At 41.2% G+C, this 21144-nt stretch overlaps 1 protein-coding gene across 8 annotated transcripts in view; it reads left to right on the forward strand.

Annotated features, from left to right (window-relative positions):
• Nucleotides 1–21144, forward strand: part of ZHX3 (zinc fingers and homeoboxes 3) — a 68315-nt gene that overhangs the window by 16625 nt on the left and 30546 nt on the right. For 2 of the 8 annotated variants that reach the window (XM_061631474.1, XM_061631478.1), the window contains exons 2-3: nucleotides 14091–14143; nucleotides 15698–15803. The exons of 2 other annotated variants lie outside the window; for them this stretch is intronic. The gene's annotated coding sequence lies outside the window, so the exon portion shown is untranslated. Of the gene's footprint in view, nucleotides 1–3095; nucleotides 3221–14090; nucleotides 14144–15697; nucleotides 15804–21144 lie in introns of all 8 variants that reach the window. 4 more of the 8 variants (XM_061631477.1, XM_061631480.1, XM_061631482.1 and 1 more) reach the window with 4 other exon arrangements.

A 21144-nucleotide genomic window follows, 5' to 3' on the forward strand; every position in this document is an offset into this window, starting at 1 on the left:
GGACCACTGTGGGACTTGGCAAATTACTTAATGATTTTTCTGCTTTTTGTAGCAGTTGTAATGCATTGTGCTAGATGCTATATGAATTTTAATAGTATTTTTACAGACACACTATGGGCCACCTGAATGAAGCTCACAGACTACCACTGGTCCGTGGACCACAGTGTGGGAATCCCTTCTGTATGGCATTTTAACCCACCAATCCCATATCATTTTTTAAATACTTTCTGTGTAAAAGTATGTGCAGTGTCCTAATTATCTTCATCTTTTGAGACAGACTTGTAATGGGAGTGAGGCATTGTATCAAAAAACAAGTTGACATTTCAGTATTCTTTATTTGACCCATTGTCACTGACAAACTAAAAATTTCCATGGTTAAATAAAATAGTAATTTTACAATATAGTCATTCAGTAACATAAATTATTGTTCCATTCAAATGTTAAATGGTCACTTAAACCCAATTAATTGAACATCATCTGAATTAGTGAATAACAGAAGTAGATAAACTTCAGCCAATCCATAAGGTATTTCAAATAAGTTTCATACACACACAAAATACAGTTTCAGGAGAACATATTCTGTTGCTTTTTATAAGCTGATCAGTTGCTGAAAATACAGACATTAACAGTGCAGTCCTGGGTATGTTTACTCAGAAGTTCCATTGAGTTCAGTAGAAGTTACTCCTTGGGAAGGGATAGAGGATTAGAACCTTAAAAAGCTTAAATGTTATACGTTTTCAATATATCACTACCTTGGAACCATCTGGGATTCACTTGAGGGTCACATTTAGACAGGGCCCTTCCAAAGTGCCCCTGCATAGAATGGCTGGGACCAATGAGCTTTTGAATGCTAAGATTTGGAAAGAGACAAATGTGTTGCTCCAGGAACAATTCAATCAGCCACAGTCGTTATGTGGAGGGAGAAAACACGAAAAGCTTGCTTGCAAAGTCAGATTACTCCCCAAATGGCTTTTACACATCTTTAGGACTGGACTGTCTGCTACTAGAGAGTTGTAGTAAAGTAGGGCAAAAACCATTGTTAACCTTGCATAAGAATCCTTAAGTTTAAATGGTGAATATAGTTTGTTCCAGGAGTGGAATTCAGAGGGGGCCAACCAACCTACTTATTTTAAAGGGTGGGCCAAATCTACCTAGTTATTGTTACCTTGGGGTCTCAGTATCTATCAACCTGCTTGTGTTAGGTTAACGGAAAACCATATAAATGTTTAGTCTCAGATGGTTCCAAGGTAGTGGTATATTGAAACCATATAAATGTTTAGCTTTTTTTGTTGTTATTTTAAATCAACAGATATATTTATTTTCTTAAATTTATGTTTCATCTTAAGTCGGAATTGACTTGAAGGCTGTCCATTTCCCATTTTTTTCTTCTGTCATGGGACCCAAAGCAACATACATGTGGTTCACAGGCAGCCACCCATCCAGGCACTGACCAGACCCAGACTTGTTTAGCATCAGTGAGATGGCATCCTCATGAACCAAAAGGGTGGGGTATAAATAAAGATAATAATAATAATTAATAAGTGTTGAATCATGGTTTGTGAGGAGCCGTAACTTGATATAACATGTTGGTTGTCTCATATAATCTGTGGAGATTGAACTACTTCTTGCATTAGAATTCTATCTCTGGTTGTTCTCTGTGGAAGACAGCATAACTCCAAGCAACCGAAAATAAATATAATTGCATATTTTCTGTGTATGATTGTTGGAGAAACACTACTACTTCTCATTACCTTCACTTAACGTTTTTTCTTAAATCTTATAAAATACATAAGAATAATTCTGACAATATTAAGCTTTTCAGAAGTTGTTACCTGCTGGAACAATATTGTGTAACTATCTTTCTGTTGTAGCAGAAACTGGTGCTGACTGATGTAATGCCATATCCTGCATGAAGTTCAATAAGCCATGGATATGTCTTCATTATATTTGTTATACAGCACAACCAGGGAACTGGATCATGAGGAGATGATGATTAGATTTAGATTTATATCCCGCCCTTCCTCCTAGTAGGGTGGCAAGTGAGGATGAGTTAAAATGTGCCCTCCAGATGTTGTTGGGCCACAGCACTAGAGATGTAAACTTTCCAGAAATGTTGAAGCCATAGGTTTTTTCTCCTGTTTTTTTTTTTTTTTTGGAAAACAGAAATTTTGGGGAAAATATGCAATACTTTTTTTCCTAGCTCTGGAAAATAGCTCAAAATTAAAATACAGGCATCCAACATTGCATAATGAAAAATTGAACACCTTGACTTTTAAATGTTCTCTACTGATGGAGTGATATATCACTGAAAAAGATGACCCAATTCATTGAGCAGCAGTTACAAATAATTATTTTTTAATACAAATGCTTGTAAACACTTCACATGGCAAGCATCATATACTAGTCAGTCATGATGGCTATTATACCTCCAGTATTGGAGGCAGTTGCTGGGGATCAAAACCAGGAGAGTGCTATTGCGCTTGTATCCTGCTTGTTGGCTTCTCCTAGGCATCTGATTGGCCACTGTGAGAACAGAATGCTGGACTAGACGCCAGCTGTGCTGCTCTTGTGTTCTCCCTTTTCTCTTACATAATCTTAAAAGATCACGCCTGCTATGGCACACATGTATCATTCTAAAAACAAAATCTGTTTCATGGTTTAGAAAGATTGTTATACCCATATGCAAATTAAATCAATAGATTGACTGACTGAAAAAGTTAAAGGTGTCCCCGCACTTGTAGTGCGAATTGTTTCCGACTCTTAGGGTGACGTCTTGCGATGTTTTACTAGGCAGACCGTGTATATGGGGTGGAATTGCCAGTTCCTTCCCCAGCCTTTTCTTTCCCCCCCAGCATATGCCAGGTACTCATTTTACCGACCACGGATGGATGGAAGGCTGAGTGGACCTCGACCCCTTTTACCGGAGATTCGACTTCCTCCTTCCGTTGGAATCGAACTCCGGCCGTGAGCAGAGCTTTCGGCTGTGTTATGATTAATTGATTAAAATTGCTTGAATTGGACTAAATTGTAAGGGATTTGGTGTTGGCATTGGTGGTGAAGTGTCTCGATTCATTGGTTTGTTGCTTTGTTCCTAGTGGTCTTTCTCTGCTGTTGGTTGAGCCTCTCCGATCCCATAGAGCAGCAAGGATGGATAGTGAAGCTTAAACTGAAGGAGGTAGAAGCCAAGGGCCTGAGACAGCAGCATGCCAAGGGAAGTGAGGTGAGTAGGTGGATTAGAAAGCGAGATTGAAGAGAGGAAGTAGTTCAGAGGAAGAAAAGGCTGGAGGGGGTGGGGAAAGAATGGGCCAAGGGAAGAGTTATGGAATCACATGTCGATTTGAGATAACCAGCCAGATCATTGGCTACAGGCCTCTAGCCTACTTTGATTGCCCCTGTTGCATAACAAGAATTAACAATAAGCAGCCTAGAACAATTTCAGGCCAGGGCATATCATGCTCTAGTAGCAGAACTTCTATAAGTAAAACATACTCACTCAGCACTTTTCATAGCTTATTCTCTCATTACGCATTAAATTTTCCTGGCAAATTCTTGGTAACTTATTAGGTCAAGGCCTTGGCATTCAGTGCCGGGCTCTTTCCAATGTGTGCTGGAATCTTAACCACTTAAACAACAATAAATTCTTTGTAGCCATTTTTACCTGTTAACGTTGAGGTGCAAATAATTACTGCCATGGGCTGCAATCCAATACCTGTCTATTCAGAAGTAAGCTGCATTGGGTTCAGTGGTACTTACTGTCAGGTAAGTGTGTATTGGATTGCAGCCTTAGTGTGGGGCCAGTCTTTCTAGTATATCTCATCTTTATCTGTGAGGTAATACAGAAATATGGGCTTGGTGCCTGCTGAGTAACTAAAACATGGGAGTACAGCTATAGGGTGGAAAACTTGAATGTGCCTTCATAGAGCTTGCTGTGATGTCACAAACCACAGTCTGCTGTTATAGTGACCAAACTGTATTGGAATCCTGTGTATGGGTTAAATATTGTGTAAGTCAGAGGTGCATGGGGGAAACACAGGCATAGTGCTATTGATACACTTCCTCCAGTGGTCCAGTACAGAAGAGGATTTTGGTTTTTAAGGGTAGGAGAAGTTAAGACCAATAAAGAGAAAGGGGCAGAGTAATCCTGTAAGCTTTTAAAGGATGCTGCTGAAGAAATGGTTAGATTCTTTTATTCTCATTGTATCATAATTCTCATAAACATCTCTCTTTTTTTGCTCTTGTTTGTGGATTTGGTCATCTAGGAGACATGGAGTAGCTGCTTAGAAATCTTTTCCATAGTGTCTGACTGCATTGTAAGGTAGCTAGCTGTGGCCTCTGAGCCTTCACTCAAGCCCACTGTTGCCATACAATCATTTCACTGGATTTCTCAATAACTGGAGGGGTAGTTTGCTGCCCTGGGCTCCCGCTGGGAGGAAGGGTGGGATATAAATAAAATAATAAATAAATAAATAAAATGGTAACATACATATTTTTATATATTTTATATTAAAGTTTATAAAATTTTATCTTTGACTTTATCCCAGTTTGCATCTGTATTGGAATTGTTTTTAAGATGTTTTTATTGTTTTATCACTTGTTGCTTGCTGTAGTGAGAGGAAGGGCGGGATATAAATTTAAATCGCAGTCATCATCAACGTATAAAAATGCTAGATTTAACTTGGAGTGTGTGATTGAGAGAGAGATTTAATTTTTATTGTCATTTATATCTTTTATGAGCTTGATGTGCATGTTAACAGTCTACTATCTTGACCCATGCAGTAGTATTTTTAAGCAGCTTACTGTGTGGCACTTAGTTATCAGAATCCACCTATTTTTTGTTCCTTTAATGCTTCATAAGACTTTGGAAGGAATAATCCTTGCCATTTCCAGGACATTATAAAATATATTGATTTTAATGACTTCTGTTCATTCTCCCTTTCTCTCTCTCTCTCTGCACGTGCACGTCTTCCTCACCTCCCAGTTAGTGAGCTGTTTCTGAAATGGATCTTATTGGCAGGTTTTTGCAGCATCGTAACATCAGTGCTTAAGCAACCATCGAAATAGTGAATTAATATTAATAAGAACAATTATTATTCCATACAAAATGTCACTGGGAATTAATCCATGCTAAGGGCAGTGCTGCATGTTAACACTGCTGGAGAAAATACAAATGGTACCCCAGTATGACATATAACATCCATGTTCATGTCTCATGAAACACTGAATGGGCTGGGGTTCCTTGGGACATAAAATTGTAATATATGCACACTTTGCATGTTTGCTGTAGGAAACACTGGTATAATTTCATTGTGTCAGAGAAATCATGATGTGTATTGCTGTCCAGAAGACAGATCTACAGCAATAATTTGGGGGATTGATTGGGCTGTTTGAGTACATCTGATGCATGTAGTCCATACCTGATTTGTGGTGTGATTTAGTCCCTGCTGTTTTCTTGTTGGCCCATGTGGCTTTCAGGATAGTGAATAGTGCACAGTCTATGTGCCCTGATTTTGTTATGGTTAGTGCAGGGGTCTCCCCTGGGAAAAGGCACCTTCATTCTTGAGCCATTTCCCACACTCTGCTGCTTCTCACAATATGTATTCTAGTTAACCAGTCAGCATGGAGCTGGCAGCATGGGAAGCTGTTGTCTGGATTGTTGTCTTAGTGACATCATTAAGAATCTCTCATTACCTCCAGGATCTTTTGGGGAAGGGTTGTAGTTCAGTAGGACAGCATTTGAATGCAGAAGGTGCCAGGTTGAATCCCTGGCATCTCCAGGTAGAGCTCAGAGAGACCCCTGCCTGAAACCCTGCTGAACAGCTGCCAGTCAGTGTTGACAATATTAAACTAGATGGACAAATAGACTTACTTGGTATAAGGTAGCTTCCTATGTTCCTTCCTATGGTCCAATGTGAATTAAGAAGTTTTTAATTTTAAATGCTGTATATCATGTTATCCCTGAAGGCAAATGTCAGTTTTGTCATGGCAACTGCAGTGTGTGCTTGATCATTAGAATATACCTGAAACTGCTACCACAGTCCCTTCGCCCATCAATTTTCCAACAAGAGGCAAGGTTAGAGGTGTTCTTTTAACTGGATGTGTCTGAAAAAACATGATGTGGTAACCTTGCTGATAAATAGGTCTGAGGGTGGTCAGTGCCTAGGTAGGAGACTTTCTAGGAAGGTGCCTTATACTGAGTCAGGCAACTGGTCTGTCTAGCTCAGTATTGTCTACGTTGGGGATGAGAAACCTGTGGCCGTTCCCATGTTGTTGGACTCCAGTTCTCATCAGCCACAGACAGCATCGCCAATAGTCGGGAAGGATGGGAGCTGAGATCTAGCAACATCTCTGGCTCTCCAGATGTTGCTAGACTACAGAGCCAGCCACCTGACACCAGCGTTGCTGCACCTTACCTGAATGGGGCTGGAGGAGGCTGGTGGTGAGGTCAGGGCTGCAGAGATGACCAACAGAGCTAGCCAAATGCTTCTGCCCGTGCATTTGTACAGTGCTATCTTGCTGCCACCTGCCCAGCCTTGTCCAGTTAAGCTACAATGACACTGGTGTCAGGAGGGGAGCTCTACCACATTGGCTGCTACTGCAAGTTCCACATCCCTGGCTTACACTGATTGACAGCAGATCTCCATGTTTTCAGGCTGGAGTCTTTCCTGGATCTACTTGAGATGTTGGGGATTGAACTGGTCCTGCAAAGCCTATTGATGCTGCCTTGAGTTCCATAATGGAAGAAAGGTGGGATATAAATGTAATAAATGCGACAATGGACTGGATGAGGGTTAATAAACTGAGGCTCAATCCAGACAAGACTGAGATGCTATTAGTGGGTGGTTCTTCTGACTGGATGGTGGATGTCCAACCTGTCCTGGATGGGGTTGCACTCCCCCTGAAGGAGCAGGTTTTTAGTTTGGGGGTTCTCCTAGAATCATCTCTGTCACTTGAGGCTCAGGTAGCCTCGGTGGCACGGAGTGCCTTTTACCAACTCCGGTTGGTGGCCCAGCTACGCCCCTATCTGGACAGAGATTACCTGGCTTCAGTTGTCCATGCTCTGGTAACCTCCAAGTTAGATTACTGCAATGTGCTCTACGTGGGGCTGCCTTTGAAGACGGTTCGGAAACTGCAGCTTGTGCAAAATGCAGCAGCCAGATTGATAACAGGGACAAAACAGTTCAAGCATATAAAACTGATTCTGACCAGCTTGCATTGGCTGCCTGTATGTTTCTGAGCCTGATTCAAGATGCTGTTTTTAACCTATAAAGCCTTACACGGCTTGGGACCACAATACCTGATGGAACGCCTCTCCCGACACAAACCTTCCCGTACACTATGCTCAACATCCAAGGTTCTCCGGGTGCCTACTCCGAGGGAAGCTGGGAGTCTGGCAACAAGGGAGAGGGCCTTCTCAGTGGTGGCCCCCAAATTATGGAATGATGTTCCTGACGAGGTGCACCTGGCGCCAACCCTGTTATCTTTTTGGCACCGGGTTAAGACTTTCCTCTTCTCCCAGGCATTTTAACAGCATTTGAATAACATGTGTTTTTAACTTGCTTATCAGTTTTTATAGGTTTTAATGGTTTAAATTTGTATACTTGTTTTTGATGTTCTTAATTGTTGTAAACTGCCCAGAGAGCTTTGGCTATGGGGCGGTATATAAATGCAATAAACAAATGTGTGAAAGCAAACAGCGATTTATGGTTGTGGCAAACAATTTAGGCATCCTTGCTCTTCTGCTGTGGTGTTGGTGGTGTGGGAGAGAAGCATGCCCTGATTAGACTGGTTGTGAAATAACCTTGAACACAATGAACGAGTGAAAGATTTCAAAATGATTCCTCTCTCTTGCTTGCATATACACACACACTCGCTCCACATTATAAAATTCCTAATAGATGGTATCTGATGACTACATAATCTGGGGGTGATGTACCATGACTCTAATAGATCATGTTGGGAATTGTGGTCCAGCCAGAGCACAGCTTTATGTGGTCCTGTGTTTTGAAGAGCAACAGCTATTGGGAATCAGGCTTTAAATGTAATTTTATCATTTAATATTAATCAACTTAGAATTTATGTACCACTTTTATGAGGTTCAAAGCATTTCACGCGTGTCACATCTATAATCCTTACAATAATTGCAAGAATAGATCCATGTTTGTTGCTTGGTTTTTGTTCTTTGTTTTGCTTTTTGATTTTCTTATATTCGTTCTATTCATATATTTTTCTTGTTTTATCCATATATTTTTCTTGTTTTATCCTCTATGTACACCGCCCAGAGAGCCTTTTTGGCTTAGGGCGGTATATAAATAAAATAAAATAAATAAATAAATGTTAATTTCCTCATGTTGTAGATAGTTCTTTCTACTACATCCTTTCCAAGTGGCATAGCTAACGCTGGGAGTGAGTGGCATGGCTGAAACCCACCTTGTTAGTGAATGGCTGAGAGTTGTTACTGGGGACCTCCCCACTCACATTTCTAGCTTGTAACACTATACCAGCTCTCACATAATGGAGGACCTGTTACCTTTTTGCTCCCTTAATTCTCCCAGTTGTGTTGTTTACAAAGATGTTGCAGGGGAATAACACAGGGACCTGAGCACACAAGCAGAACTACCAGCGAAATGTAAATTCTGCAGAATGCCTAAAACATTGTCAGTCTTCTCAAACTCTTGTGTTATTTTAAGTGGCCTTTCTTCAGCTTTAGAATGAATAAAATTGTGGTGTTGATATTCTGGGAGGTGCATTCATTGTGAGAGTTAGATGTAAATCTGATTGGCTTGTCTTTTTTATTTTTGTGGGATGAGGGCCATATGGAAAACTTTCCCAGTTGTTTTTGTGGATACTTTTATCTTGCCAAAAGCTGACATAGTTTGTTCAACCTTGCTATTGCTCATTGTTGTTCCTTTTCAAAGTGTTGCTATTGGACAAGTGATGAACCATAATTAAAAAAAAAAGTGTACTATTACACTCTTTTCCCCATTGCGTGCAGTTGGATTATTTTGAGAGGTTGTTGTTGAGATGAGTCTCTGTTTTATCCCTTCGTATTAAACTTCTTGGAGAGTGTCAGCAAGCATGTGGGTAGGCGTGATCCTGTAGGCATATAATTGGACTTTCAAAATGTTTTTGACAAAGTCTTACTCCAATAGCTTCTAAGTAAACGTAGCACTCGTGGGAGAAGAGGGTGGGCCCTCTAATACATTGGTAAATGGTTAAGAACAGGAAGCTGGAATAAATGGGTAGCTTGCGAAATGGTGGTAAAAAGTGGGACCTCCACAAATCTGTATTGGGAGGGGCTGGTGCTTTTAAATTTATTTATAAACGATCTGGAATTAAGGGCAAACAGTGAGACCGCTAAATTTGCAAATAACATCAGATTATTCGAGGATGGTGAAAATCACAGCAGTCTTTGAAGAGCTTCAAAAGGATCTCTCCAAACAGGGCGAATGGGAAATAAAGTGTCAAATGTGGTTCAGTGTTGGTGAATGGATGCACACGGGGACAAAAAAAAAAGTATTCTAACTTCACACAGACACTTAACTGGTGGTGACTAACCAGGAAAGAGATCTTGGGGTTGTGATATCACAGTGAATGTCAAATTCCATGATAGGGATTATTAGTAAAGAGAACAGTATAACTGCCATTATCAGTTCTGGCTACCCCATGTCAAAAAGGTTATTGTAGATCTAGAAAAGATGTAGAAAGGGGAAACCAAAATAATCAGAGGGCTGCACCAGCCCCCTATGAGGAAAAGCTACATTGTTTGGGAATTGGGGCTATTTACTTTAAAGAAAGTGACTCAGTGGGAATGTGACAGAGGTTTATCAAATTGTGCACGGTTCGAGAAAGTGGACAGAGAAGTTGTTTCCCTTCTCTCATAATTGTAGATCTTGAATCATCCAATGAAACTGATTGACAGGAAATGCAAGATAGTAACATGATTCTGCATGCAGAGCATAATTGATTTATGGAGTTCACTGCTATAGCATGTGGTGGTAGCCACTGTCTTCGAGGGCTTTAAAATTGGCTTAGGTCTGTCCTTCACAATTTTGTCCTTCAGCAGCTACCAGTTGTGGAGGAGCAAGAATGGGAGAGAGCTCTTGCCTTCATACCCTGCTTGTGAACTTTTGAGATCCATCAAAGCTTTTCTTACTGTTCCCATTGCTGAGGCAACTGGGGCTATATAATCTAGTTGCTCTTAGTAGATTAGTTAGGGGCAAACCTGGATGCACAACTCCATTCATGCTATGTCCCAGCTAGTCACGAATGACTGCATGGGACTCATGTTGGATCAGCACAAAAGTCTTGGAGCACTGGCAGGCGATGTATCAAGGCAGGAAGTTTTCAGCGGGGGCTTGGATTAGATGACTTTTGACATACCTCTCAGGCTCCATTATATCTGTTCTCTAGGTTGTCTGGATATGTCCTCTCTTTACTTCCCCTCTCCCCAAAGTAGCAGCAAATCAGGGGAACGGTGACTAAGAACAGGCATGAGAAAAAGTATTGACAGCGGTCTTCTTTTCTCTGAACACTTTCATGCATCCTAAACAGCAATATTCTCTGTCTTTCTGGAACATAGGAAACTACCAAACTACTGCATCCTCTGTGACTCTCAGAGGAGGGATACAAGGATGATCAGGGGACTAGAAGCAAAGCCTTATGAGGAGAGACTGAAAGAACTGGGCATGTTTAGCCATGAGAAGAGAAGACTGGAGGGAGATATGATAGCACTCTTCAAGTACTTGAAAGGTTGCAACACAGAGGAGGGCCAGGATCTCTTCTTGATCGTCCCAAAGTGCAGGACACAGAATAATGGGCTCAAGTTGCAGGAAGCCAGATTTCAACTGAACATCAGAAAAAAATACTTAACTTTTTAGAGCGGTATGACAATGGAACCAATTCCCTAGGGAGGTGGTGGGCTCTCCAACACTGGAGACATTCAAGAGGCAGCTGGACAGCCACCTGTCGGGTATGCTTTAATTTGCATTCCTGCACTGAGCAGGGGGTTGGACTCGATGGCCTTTTATGCCCCTTCCAACTCTATAATTCTATGACTACTTGTCTGTCGAGACCTGTATTGACTGCAGTGATTCTCAATAGGCTTGGGCAAAGGCGTTTTACACCACTTGCTGGCTGAGGTCCTTTTAACTGAGAAGATGGCAGGAACTGGGGAACTCTTGCATGCAGAACATGTTTTCTGCAACTAAACCATGGTCTCTTCCCATCTGTCTCTCTTCCCCACTGTCTCTTTAGTTTGGGCTGTTGTTTTGCTCCCATGCTTCAGACTCTAGTGATTGTAGCTTTTTCCAGAAGTTACTATTGGGAATTGTAATTTAACTCCTTTGGAAGCAACTCTGAATGAATGTGTGTCACTAAATGAGTTACAGCAAGAAAGATCATGAATTTGTCTTAATTTCATTTATTTTAACGTTTTGATCTTAGCCATGTTCACTCTTTTGTCAGAGTTTCACATTTGGTATATACACTGGTTTAACATTTTATCAGCTCTAACAGACAGAATTAACTTGCCACTTTGAAAGAGAGGAAGCACGTAGTGGAAAGTAAAGCTGAACATTTATATATAACCATAGATTATAACGGTATTGGTTTGGTGGTTGTGATAGCTTCTCTAAACAATTTCCTGGGTTGTTGATTGTGGAATTTGGAACCTTTAACAAGCAAATGGCATAGACTGCTGCTCCTGATTACTATCTTGAGTAATTAATGGGTATTCATTTAAAGCTTCTGGATTATCTCAAATGGATATCGCAAACAGGCTTATCTCTGGCAGTCCCTGATCACAGCCTTAAGGACTAAGGATTTGTCCGCCTTCTGGAAGCTAGTGGCCAGGGGCTGGCCCAGTACCTCTATTGACTTGGACTATTATATACCTGTAAATTCTTGGGAGCTGCACTTTTATAACATCTATTCGAGAGGTCTAACCAGGGCCCAACAGGTTTGAGAACCTTATTAACAATCTCCCTAATTGGCCCCCAGTCTCCCATAAGGAAGTCATCTCTTTAATTGCTAACCTTAAGCTGGGTAAAGCGCCAGGGCCTGATAATATCCCCCCTGTAGCAATTAAATCTAACCCAGAGTGGTGGGCTCCAGTTCTGGCAGCGGACCCTGCCAACTGTAGACCTATCAGCTTGCTGAACACTATCAGCAAGCTATATGCAAGACATCTATTTATAAAATTACACACCTGGTTAGATCAGGAAAATATTTTGGAGGAGGAGCAAGCCGGTTTCAGGGCGTGTTGCTCCCCCATGGATCCGGTTTTGTCCTCCAACACCTCGTGGAAAAATACACTTCCAAGCCTGGGGGCACCCTCTATGCAGCTTTCATTGACTTCAAGTCAGCATTCGACCTCATACCTAGAGACAAGCTCTGGGCAAAACTTGAATCCATCGATATCGACAGAGTCTATTAATACTGATTCGTGGCTTATATATACCACAACACCCAGGTTCGCATAAGATGCAATAAGGCTGGCAACTTGTCCAGGCCCATTACCACTCTTAAGGGAGTCAAGCAGGGCTGTATTTTAGCCCCCACATTATTTAATCTTTATATTAACTCCCTAATTAAAAGCCTGGTGATGTGCCCTTCGCATCACCCCACCCTCACAAACAGGCCCCTATATCCTTTTATATGCAGATGACGCAGTACTCTTATCTCTCACAAGTACTGGTCTTCTACGCCTGCTCAGAGCCCTCGCCAGCTACTGTAACAATGACCAGCTGGTTATTAACCACAATAAATCAAAGGTCGTAGTATTTACCAGGAAGAGGGTGAAACATCTGTGGCGATTAAACGGTACCCCCATAGAACAAGTATCATCATACAGGTACCTTGGGATAACCTTCACTCTTCTGGACCATGGCACCTACAGGCAAAAAGTGCTAGGGCAAACGCTATGAGGAGTACAAAGGCGCTCCTCTCCTTTTATACAAAAGGTGGGCAATACGTCCCACCTGCGTTACAGGTATTTACTGCCAAAGTCATATCCCAATTATTATATGGTGCTCAGATAAGTGTGTATGGCAGACACACTCCCTTCGAAACTATGCAAACTAAGTTCCTAAGGAACATATTGGGTACCCCCCCCGTGTGTCCCGAATGCCAACTTACGCCTTGAAGCTGGGCTGCCTTTGATTGAGGCTCGGATATGGGTGCTTAAGTTCAAGTACTGGCTAAAACTGATGTTTTCACCAGTTGGTCTGGCCCCTCTTGTGTTATCTGATGCGTTCCAGTCCAAATGGAAGAAATCCCTATTCATTAAACTCTCGAGTTTAGGCTTTTCTCCCTCTACTATTCTCTCGGTAGGCTTCACCCAAGCGAAGTTGGCTATCACCCAGAGAATACTTGATGTGGAACTGCAAAACCACTTGTCCCTTGCTGGCTCCAACCCTCGTTTTAATCCCTACACTAAGGCTTTTACCCCGGTGCATTATCTGGCCTTCCTTCACACCCCCAGACTCAGGAAAGCTTTCACACTGGCCAGGTATAATGCTTTACCATCGGCACTCTTAGAGAGCAGATATCAAAAAATTCCTTTTGCAGAACGTCACTGCCCTTGCGATGCTGGTGTAATAGAGACTGTGACCCATGTTTTATTAGACTGTTCTTTTTATGACGACCTTTGATGTCGGTTTATTACCCACATTTTACGGAAGATTCTGGGCAGAGATGCCGTTTTTTATGCACAATATCTTTTAGCCGATAAAAATCCTCTAATCTCATCTAAGGTTGCAAGCTTCTGTGATGCAGCCATTAAATATCGAAAAACATTGCCAACCCAACTACAGTTATTGAACATAGATTGGGGAGTGTGCAAGACAGACTCTTTGCTTGGGCTTATGGAGGCTTATCCACATAATGCTAAACCATGGTTTGGTGTTGTGCGTAAACCAGGCCTCTAATTTTTGTCTGACTGGAACAAGCAAGAGAGGTTTGCTATCTCCATTATGCTCTTCTTGTAAACCTCCAGAGTCATTGGCTAGTTGTTCTTGAAGGCAGAATGCTGGACTATAATGGACCTTGGTTTGACCTACAAAAATAATGGTTACATTATTTTTCTCAACCAGCCTTCTTTCAAGAACTTATCTGGAAATCATAGGTGACAAGGAATTCCATTCAGGTGAGTGAGCAGAATAGAAGAAGAGGGACAGTTCTTTTTTGTTAGCCACTTGATATAAGTCAGATTTTTATACTAACCTCCTGTTGTTGGTGTTGGTGTTGGTGGTGGTGTTGGTGGTGGTGTTGGTGGTGGTGTTGGTGGTGTTGGTGGTGTTGGTGGTGTTGTTGTTGTTGGTGTTGGTGTTGGTGTTGGTGTTGGTGTTGGTGTTTTGTTGTTGTTTTGTTGTTGTTTTGTTTTGTTGTTGTGTTCTGTTGTTGTGTTGTTGTTGTTGTTGTTGTTGTTGTTGTTGTTTTGTTGTTGTTGGTGTTGTTTTGTTGTTGTTGGTGTTGTTCTTCCTTCATGTCAATTACGACTTACAGTGACGTATGAATCAGTGACCTCCAATAGCATCTGTCATGAACCACCCTGCTCAGATCTTGTAAGTTCAGGTCTGTGGCTTCCTTTATGGAATCAATCCATCTCTTGTTTGGCCTTCCTCTTTTTCTACTCCCTTCTGTTTTTCCCAGCATTATTGTCTTTTCTAGTGAAACATGTCTTCTCATGATGTGTCCAAAGTATGATAACCTCAGTGTCATCATTTTAGCTTCTTGTGACAGTTCGGGTTTAATTTGTTCTGACACCCAGTTATTTGTATTTTTTGCAGTCCGTGGTATGTGCAAAGCTCTCCTCATTTCAAATGAGTTGATTTTTCTCTTACCCGCTTTTTTCACTGTCCAACTTTCACATCCATACATAGAGATCGGGAATACCATCGTCTGAATAATCCTGATTTTAGTGTTTAGTGATACTAACCTCCTAGGAAGATGGTATTCTGTTTTTCCATGCTGGTTGTGGAGTAGGATAATATTTTTTGTGAACTTATCTACAACACTGCTGTTAACCTTTTTTTAAAAAAAAATAGGAACTAAAAGAGGGAAGTAGTATCTATAGATTTGGTTTATGTATTGTGAACAAATAAGTACCATATTTCCCTTTTCCTAGAGTGGGAGACTGAGGCCATCATACATTAACTCTTCAATATTTTTTCCATGCTGTCACTCATACTTTTGAACCTATTGGTATATAATGGATACTTATAAGAGGAAAACTGGTGCTCATGCCATGATAAAAAGATGGATTCTTGGAGGCTGCTGTGGGGGAAAGGAGGGAAGGACAGAATCTCAGAATGGATGAGACAGTGACTCCCATTCTTAGGCTAGAATACTCTGAGGTGCTGCTTTTAATATACAGGGATTTTTTTAAAATTGAAGCATTCAGCTTTCTTCTTACTCTTACCAGCAGTGTCCTGAAGTGGTGTAGTCCCAGGAGGGCTAATACTACATATTTACCCAAAGAAGCAATTTGTCAGGCTCAAAGTATCATATGGATGAGTTTTACAATGGGCAGCAGAATTAGCAGCTTCAGGGATGTGCCTGATTTTCATATAGCTTATTGTTTCCCATGAGTCTTAGTGATTCATATCAATTTTATTGAAAATGGAAGAAGTTAGTGCTTGCTTTTTAAAAATTGCCTAGAAATTTACTATCACAATCATGGCTTTTTTAATACTTCCAGGGCTAAATCTAGATTGCAGCTGCCAGGACAAAAGGTCTTATGATGCCTAAAAGAAAAGAGGGAGAAATGCAAAGTGATATATTAAGAAAACATTGAAGCTTTTCAGGTATGCATTGGTTTTGGTATTGATAGTTTCTTACTTGGCTCTTCGCTCTTATACATAGGATCATCACATCCTTGTAATGCAAACTTCAAGTATATCAGTGATGTGGTAATTTTTGAAGAGCATGAACTCATTATGACAACCCTACATAGTCATGCCCTCCAAGAGGAGTCCAAAAATGCAGGACATGGTGCACACACACCAGCAGAATGTCCACAATGCCCAATTTATGGGGATCAGCTGACAGTCATAGGCTTAACATGAATGTGTGAACAGAGTTCCTGGAGAGGAGATCATGGTCACTGTACTCTTCCACTGGTCCTCTTCCTGCCACACTGCTTTGAGCTAAGCCATATTGGCTTAGCATGTTGTATGAACCTGAGCTCATAGTTTGTCTCTTCCAGACAAACCATGAGCTATAAACCCAAGAATAAAACATGGTTTGGCTTAACGTTATGCGTGAACCAGCTCATAGAATAGACAGACTGAACGGTAGTGTTGTGGTTAGCATGTTGGACTTCAGGTAAGGATGGGGAATCAATTCAATTTGGTTTGCATTTAAAGGTGAACTTGGCCAATTCATAGTTTCTGAAACAATATGTGAACTGAAACACAGCCTTCCTTTGAAACTGGTACTTCTCTGAATTTTCCAGTGCAGTTCTCTAAGCAGATAATGTATCCAGTATACATATATTAGTGTACAGTGGGCATAAAATGCATATATTAGTGAAAATAACATACAAAAGTGTTATTAGAGAAAATTGGTTTGCAAAATGTGTATATTAGGCAAACTTGCATAGGAAAAATTGGCATATTAGGAGAAATTCTCATTAAAATGCAAATAGATTCTCATGAGGAATTTAAAACAAAAATAAAACACAAACTGATGTGAAGAACTGAACTTCTGGAGAGCTGGAAAAATGAGAAACAAACTGACACATTCACCTATTCCTGACTTTGTCTTGGGGAGCCTGGGTTCGCATCCCCAATTAGCCACAAAGTTCACTGGGTGACCTTCGGATAATCACTGTCTTATCCCACAGAATTATACAACCACAAGAGAGGCTGTATGCTATAGCCAACATGGATTTTTCACATTTCGCAATGTTAAATTGAAAATACTCCCATGCCATTCTGATGCTTCCCATAAGCTCATTTCAAAACAAAACCTTACAAAACTTATAGTCCTGAACTCAGAAACGCTTGCTTAACAACCCTCTCAATTTTCATGGCGATACACAAAGTGGTCAGAGAGAATAGAGAGTTCAAAGTGTAAAAAGAGAGAAAAAAACCCCAGAGCCCTTTTGGACTTTTTTCTGTCAGAGTTCTCATAATCTGTTGAAGTTCATTAAAAATCAGCCATGTTCACAGAGTACCTGTAATCCTAATACTGACGTTGCCCCATACTCTGACCTTCATCTTCTGTAGTTTAAAAGTTAAAAAAAAAAAAGCCTGGCTGATTTTTAATTAAAGAAATTTTGGCTGGAACCCAATGATAACACGGGGCATGCTCAGTAAGAACCAACTGTCAGTGTTCTAAAAGCCAGACTTACAGCTGCTGGGCTTGCCTAATCGGGGCCACACCCACACCAGTCTTTGATTTCACTTTAGACAGTCATGGCTTCCCTCAGAGAATCCTGGGAAGTGTAGTTTGTGAAGGGTGCTCAAAGGAGACTCCTATTCCCCTGACAGAGCTCCAGTAGCCAGACTGGTTTATTCTAAATAATGGACCATGACTCTGAGCATCATCCTTTATTCTCAGGATTTAAGTCAATAAACTTAATGTAGTACATGTTGAAAGTTGAATGTGTTTCTTGTAAGATAACATTTGGTTTCATTGCTGCTGGTGATCACAGAGAATAGCCCATTGCCAGAGTTCATGAAACTCCATGTGGGAGATTACAGCATTGGCAAAAAATGTCCTGACCCCACTGAACAGAAGCAATCCCTTCAAAACTCTTGGGTTGCTTAAAATTTTCCCAGCTTGAGGGATGCATATAACGTATCCCTGAAAAGAAGCATGTATCTGTGACACTGGAAGTAAATAATCTTTTCTACATCATGCTGATCTTGCAAAAAATAGCAAGTGCTTTAAGGCCAACAGGTGATATTTTCCTTGTGCTGCCACAGTGGCTATTCTGAAAAAAATTGGGGTCCAGTTGCTGACCACCCATTTCCTTTGCTGTCTGCAATACATGCTGGAACATACACCTATTGTTGGAATTGACCCTTCCTGACCTTTTGCATCTTGGCACTGGAGATATACTAGGTCTTTGACAGAACGCTGTCAAAAATGAAGGGGAGAAACTTTTGTTATCATACTGCCAAATCCTGCCTTAACATGGAACAGTTTGTTCTTCTAAAAGAATGAGCCAGTTCAATGAGCAGAGCAACTCAGAGCTGTAAACCAGCATATTCAGAAAACTGAAAAAATGGCTGGCTAAACTGAAGTTGTCTTCAAACCAAACTCTAAGAAATGGGATGGTAATCTATATATTCTAGTGGGACAGTTTCCGCCCCGCCCCCCCCCACATTGGTTTTGACATAGAATAAGTCATTTCAGCTTACAATAGCATGAAGGACATTGGAAATAAATTGTGTGCCCATTCAGAATAAGAAGGGACTCCTGCTATTTCACATCTCAACATTTTGCAGAAGGTACTCAAAGTTCTCTAACTGGGGTGCACCAGACCTTCTGGCTCAAACTTCTGTGCTCCAATACATACAAAATGTGTTGCAGTTCATGAATATCCAGTATTATGTTGTATGTACAGTTTGCATTTAAAAAGGGACTAGTTACTATGAACGTGGTGGATATTGGGATCTAGCAACGAATGTCCTCATTGCCTCTTGTGAAATTTCTGGCATGGAGACTGCAAGTTGGAAGTTCTTAAGATGGCTATGAATTTTTAGCTCAGAATTCTTTCTTTTAAACTTGCTGAGTTTCTTGCCTGTAATATTTGTGCACCTCCACAGAAAAATTAGTGTTAATGCTGCTATCAAGATTGTTACCTCATTTCATCAGTGCATACAAGCCTACAGCTAGCTGAGTCACTTGGAATTTCTTTGGTGCTTATTTTGCATGTTCTAAAACTTGAATCTGTGAGCATCACAGCACATTTTTAAAGGGGGCGAGGGGGCAACAAGAGATGGAGAACACTTGTTCAGAGGGTGTTTGATAACCCAAGCTTGGTAACTCTGTATCTGGTCATAGCTTGGGAGGATATGTTACTAAATCAAAGCCTGAGAACAATGACATAGAAAGCTGTAAAGTTTTGGGCTAAATTTTGGAAAGAAGAAAATAATTATCCATCAGTTCTTAGGTGCCTACACATTAAAGTAGTGTTCCGGTCTAAACCAGAAGATGCCTCACATGAACATTGAAATGTTTGCTTTTTGAGGTTGGCTCTTTTGCATTTTTACATCAGTGAAAGTTATACATCGGTAACCACTGTGCCCAGCTGTTTTTTAAAATAAATATAATGAGTTTGTGATGACTGTAGCTGATTAAAAGAAGCTAACATCCTCCCACTTCTAAAACTGGGAGGGGTGCCCTACCCCTCTTCGCTTTTTCTTCCTATAACAGGCATGACAATGATCTCTCTGCAACTATCATTGAAGAGATACTATAAGTCACTTCCTGGCTATGGGGTCATTGATGGAGAAGTTTTTTTTCCTGGACACTAGACCTCTTTCAGAAGATGGGGTTTCAACACCCTGCTTGTATTATTAATAATGGCAATAAATCTGGATTTGGAAATCTTATTTAAGTAGGACTTGTTCTAAATGGACAGCTGGTATAGCACAGTGGGGAGGAGAGCCTGGCTGGAAGTCCAGAGTTCATGAGTTCAAGTCCCCGCTTGTGTCTCTTGGGTGTCAAGGGCCAGCTAAAGATCACCCCCACAGTGAGTGGCTCAGGGGTTACGTGCCCTGCCCCCTGTGCAGCTGTGGGCAAGCTGCATAGTCCCAAGGAGCCCAGTTGCCCCCCAGCTGGCAGTTGTGGACAAGGAAAGGGGCTGGCTTGTGCAGCTGTGGCCCCTAGCCAGCTGGGGATGACTAGCCTCAGAGGGAGGCAATGGTAAACCCCTTCTGAATACCGCTTATCGTGAAAACCCTATTCATAGGGTCACCATAAGTCAGGATCTACTTGAAGGCAGTCCATTTCCATTTTTGTTCTAAGTGGAATATACTAGCCAGTGTGGTACCCTCTGAATGCTATTGGACTACAGCTTGCATCAGCTCCAGCAATGCTGGGCACCATGTTTGCTACCTCTGGTCTACAGGTTAGATTATCCTAATGACTTTTTCATACTCCTAATTGTGTTCCATTACATTACAGTTGCACTCGTGCAGTTGTATTTTCATTTGAAGTCTAAGGCAGAATATTCTTATTTTTTAGTTATTACAATTATTTCTATTGTGCCTTTCAGGCCAAAAAATCCTTCTAAAGCAGCTTACAAGTACACTTAGGAACATAACGTATGAAGACTCCTGCTGGATCAGGCCAATGCCCATCTGGTCCAGCATCCTGTTCTCACAGTGGCCAAGCAGTTGCCTTTGGGAAGCCTGCAAGCAAGACCTAAGCACTAGAGCAATGGTATTGAGGGACATACTGTTTGGCCCAGTGGGAGTGGGGGAACAAGCCAGTTAATGCAGCTTTGAAGTTGTCTTTGCCTGGCTTCCTTGTGTTATCCTTGAAAATGGAAATGGACTGCCTTCAAGTCGATCCCGACTTATGGCGACCCTAAGAATAGGGTTTTCATGGTAAGCAGCATTCAGAGGGGATTTACCATTGCCTTCCTCTGAGGCTGAGAGGCAGTGACTGGCCCAAGGTCACCCAGTGAGCTTCATGGCTGTGTGGGGATTCGAACCCTGGTCTCCCAAGTCACAGTCCAACACTCTAACCACTACTAACCACCATCAGTATTAAAATACAGTTATAGATCCACATAGAGAGAAACTGAAGTATAACAGGAAATTTGCTGCTGTCAAATTGTATTCTAGAAAGGGATTTTTTCACAAGAGTAAATAGAGGTGAGCAGCTCCTAAATATTTGTGCTGCGTGGCCCAATTGGACAAAATACATCTCTGAGCAGTTCTGTGAAATTGATGTGGATAAAAATGTCTGTGTTTTGCTCTGCTTTGGAAAATGAATGCGATTATTCAGTCAGCTAGTCTTCTATGACCATAAACCAACCAAGCATTTTGAAAGCCGGGCAACATCTACAAAGCACAATTGAAGAATGGGCATAATAGAGTCATTGTTGATACTGATGCAAACTGTGTAGTGCTGTTTTACAGCTTGAAATTGCTGCAGTTCCAGTGTTTACATTTTATTAGTATT

Source organism: Rhineura floridana, chromosome 6, assembly GCF_030035675.1.
Source record: "Rhineura floridana isolate rRhiFlo1 chromosome 6, rRhiFlo1.hap2, whole genome shotgun sequence".
NCBI classification, from domain to species: Eukaryota; Metazoa; Chordata; class Lepidosauria; order Squamata; family Rhineuridae; genus Rhineura; species Rhineura floridana.